Below are 4,505 nucleotides of genomic sequence, written 5' to 3'. Positions count from 1 at the left end.
TTTAATTGTTATAATTAATTACACATCAACGCTACGAAATTTGAACGGCGCCATGACACCCGCGACCGTGCTGCCACCCTGAAAAAGTTGCGGATTTGCCAATTTATTTTGCACGTTACAGACCGAGGGCTAATCACAAAGGTGCAATTATATTTATACTTAAATGCTATTTAACCGAACGATGTTTATTTTAGGACAAATTTATCCATAATATAACTGAAACTATATGTCGTTTATAAGATATTACAATCATTTTGCTTTTAAATTAATAAATAAGAAACACCCTCGGTCTGTAGCCCTTGGCTGAAAAGTGGTTTTGCGCAACTTTAATATCAGATCGTGCGCTTTCAGTGGCGCCACCGTCGTTGTAATCAAACTGTAGTTGTTAGTTTTAAAACATTTTTTAATAATATTTCTAATGGTGATTGAACCATGAAACTTTTTATGTAGCGTAATTTTAACCTAAATTTACTGAAAATAACCCTAGAACCTAGAGTAAACGATCCCTAACGAGGGGTTATCGAAGATTGTTATATATTAGATATCATATACGTAGTAATTTTTATTGTTAGGGACCAATGAACTGGCATTGAGCCCACTATACTTGATGATATTCTACGTGTAATATTATATATATACTCCCACTAGATGGCGTCATGCTACTGTGTACGTGGTATATCTTTCCGAATATATGCGCTGCAATGTTTAATATTGTGATTGGGGTGCACTGACGAAGTATCGATAGCATAGCGTGAACGTGCGAATAATGTACCCTGGTTTTGATTGGTTACAGAGAACTATAGACAGATCTCACTGTACTGGAGATTAAAAAAGGGATATATATATATATTTGTGTGTGTATATATATCTGGACTTTTTATGTTATGTATGTTATAGTAATTAGGTGGCATTACACTGCTCATGTACGTAAGGGTAGTTTTGCAATGCCAAGTCTTGCCACGCTCTACATATATATAAGCTATCAAGAGCTAATAAACACCTTTATTAGCTTTTATTAGGTATTTATTAGCTCTTGAAGCTTTGCATACTAACCATCTTAACATGCATCCTGTGCATATGGTCTATACCTACAACTCGTATCACAGCTTGTATGGAAGATGTGCACCCTCGCACGCACTGCACGTATTATTGCTACTAGTGGTGATGGTATACGCTACTGGTATATCTGTCAGGCATCCTATATAAAATATATATATATATATATATATATATATATATATTATATATAGCCAATTAATAATAATAATACATTGTGTGTTGTTGAAACAGGCTTCACCTTTTCACGGGGCCGATCGGCCCAAGCCTCGTAAACAGCCCCGTCTTCGGTGTCCACGGGGCTTGTTTTCCGGCCCCGTCAAATTTTGAGATTTCTAAGCTTTTATTACATAATTCATCAGTTTAAAAAAATCTGCCCTGTCGAGTAGATGACGGGGCCTTTATTTAGGCCCCGTGGGTTTCTCAGACAGCAAAGCCTATGGAAACAGCTCTATCAGTGTATAACACACATAGCGGTGCTGGAGCCATTACATATATAATTATTTCAATTGGCAACTCATGTGTTGAGTTGTTGTACTATAATTACGTGCTGTTCATATTTGTCAGAACATATGACAAGCAATACTGCAATACTATTACTATATATGCGTATGATGTATATTATATACATACGATATATGATGAATAACAATTAATAATAATAATAATAATAATAATATATTATAAGTCGTTACACTTATATCTAGCCCGTGTAATCAGTTACTACCTAGCATATAATATCATTAAATTAGAAGTAGTATGGCTATGCCTATGGTCCAGTATCTGTTCAAGACTGTTGCAGGGAGTCCTAGTCATTTGAAGTTTTAGGAGTAAAGTTGTGATGGAGTCTATTGTTCCGAGTCAAACTGGCCATCAGCATTAGAATTTAGAAACACCGCAAAAACGCTTCTTCGACTAACAATAACATTAAACACACTTAGAAGGCGCCTAAAAAGTAAAAGTAAAACTAAAAACCCTTCGTTCATGGCCAACGCCAACGCCAACGGTGAGTGAATCGTAAAACTGCTCTGGCATTCTGCATTATTTACTTATTTTAGGTCATAGGACCTACTTATAAGTTATAATTCCTTTGAAATAATTTTTGCTGCACACTCTACTATTTTACCGTTTAATATCAATGCAATACATAATATATCGTGTAACTAAGATCGCATTGAACGAGAAATTGGAATATCTTACACAAAATTATTCTCAGCAGCCGACATTATAACAACAATCCCGCACCTTATACAATCCTTCTCTCCGATTGGTCGAAACTCGTACGGTTGTTTTTTAACAATGTGGCGCCATTTTTCCCTCTCACTCTTAGCTAGTTCTACATCGTGTAAAAATCTGCGCATTTAAATGTTTTCTTTTTCCCGGATGATTTAAATCTGGAACAACCTACCCGTGGGTGTTGTGGAAGCAACGTTGACACTTTCAAGTCAAGGCTTCACTCCCACATGCACGCGAAACCGTTCCACGAAAACTTTGTCTGTCTCAGTCTTCGGTATAATCCATTGACATTTAAAGTGATTACGTCACCGTAAATAGTAAAAATTAAAAAAATATTTCCACTTTTCACAAACTATAAGTAATTCTGTTCACTTTTTATGGTTAAATTGCTGCATTACACTTTTTATTTTACTATATTGTTCGATGTGAACATACACTCGTGACTCATACATAGCCCATAGCAAGCAATTAATGTCAGGAACACAATATCAAATCGTCCAGGTTTTTTGGATTTTTAACTAGTTCTCACTTTTAATGTAAAAAAATGGCAACAAAAATTTTACAAATTTTACCATAGAAAATTCGTGACGTAATCAATTTAAAGACTACTCATTACGAGGTTACAGCTCTGGCGTCCTCGAAAAATAATCAATGAATCTGATTTTCAACATTATCTACCTGTAAATAACGCAGCAAGCATCTTTCTTCTTTTCATGCTCGTGTGCTATTTATTAATTATGCGTGATAAGCGGGAGACAGTGTGATCATTAACGAGTTAAGCTCTAATCGCACCCGCTGTCAAGTTAAGATGATGGGTTGTCAAGACAACGTGTCGCTATAGAAACCAAACATTGATTCAGTAAAGAAAGCTCTCATGATTCACAGCCGCCAATTATCTCTCCCTCTCCCTCTCCCTCTCCCTCTCCCTCTCCCTCTCGCACTCTCCTCTCACACCTCTCGGCCTCTCCTCTCCCTCTCGCTGACTCCCTCTCCCTCTCCCTCTCCCTCTCCCTCCTCCCTCTCCCTCTCCCTCTCCCTCCCCCTCTCCGCTCTCCCTCGTCCCTCTCCCCTCCCTCTCCCCTTTCCCATCTCCCATTCTCCCCTGCCACCCTCTCCCATCTCCTCTTCTCTCTCTCTCTCTCTCAGTTGTCTCAGCTCGTATCTCTCTGCCTCTACTTCTCTGCTCTCTCTATCTTCTCTCCTCTCCCCTCTCTCTCCCTCCTCATCTCGGTCTCTCCTCTCTTGCTTTTGCAATCTTTCTCTCTGTCTTTCTTTCATCTGGTGCGGCACGCCTCTTCTCTCTCTATTATTATTTTCTTCTTTTCCTCTCGCCCCTCTCACGGGCTAAGCTGGCGGGTGGATCTTTTCAGCGCGGAGCCCCTCCATTATTCACTCCTTCTCTAAACCTGTCGTGTCTCCCTTCTCATCTCATCTCCTCTCTCTCTCTCCTCTCCCTCTCTCCTCCTCTCTTCTATCTCTCTCTTTCTCTCTCTCTCTCTCTCTCAGACCCGCCTGCTCTCTCCTCCGGTCCTCTTCTCTCTCTACTCCTCTCTCCTCTCGTCTCCTCTCTCATCTTCTCATCTCCTTCGATTGCCCCCTTTCTCTTCTCTTCCTCATATCATCCTCTCCCCTCGCATCATCTTTCTCTTTTCTCCTCTCCCTCTCTTCTCGTCTCATCTCTCTCCCCGTCTCTTTCTCTCGGTCACTCACTTACTATTTCCCTCGTCTCTCGTTCTCTCTCTCNTGTGTGTGTGTGTGCGTGCGTGCGTGTGCGTGTGCGCGTGCGTGTGTGTGTGTGTGTGCGCGCGCGTGTGCGCGCGCGCGTGCGTGCGCGTGCGTGCGTGCGTGTGCGTGTGTGAGTAGGAGGAAGGGGGAGGGGCAATAGACCCCAATAGTGTGTCAGCTGCGGCAGAGTCGGCTATTGTGCGGCTGTGGTTCGCATCCGTCTCATCTCATCGCTATATAGCTGCCGCTGTTGAATAACTTTCTGTCACACATGCGCGCGTACACACGCCCACACGCACGCGCGCACGCGCACACAGACACACGCACACACACATACACGCACTCATGTGCTCACACACGCACACACACATACACACACGCGCGCACACACACACATACATACACATACACACACACTAAATAGTGTGTCGTAGCGGCTATAACGTGACATGACAGCTTTAGCGCATCATGGCGTGACATGGCAGCTT

The sequence above is a fragment of the Priapulus caudatus genome, unplaced genomic scaffold (assembly GCF_000485595.1).
Source record: "Priapulus caudatus unplaced genomic scaffold, Priapulus_caudatus-5.0.1 Scaffold1903, whole genome shotgun sequence".
In the NCBI taxonomy this organism is placed as follows: domain Eukaryota; kingdom Metazoa; phylum Priapulida; class Priapulimorpha; order Priapulimorphida; family Priapulidae; genus Priapulus; species Priapulus caudatus.
Note: the sequence above shows the minus strand (reverse complement) of the source record.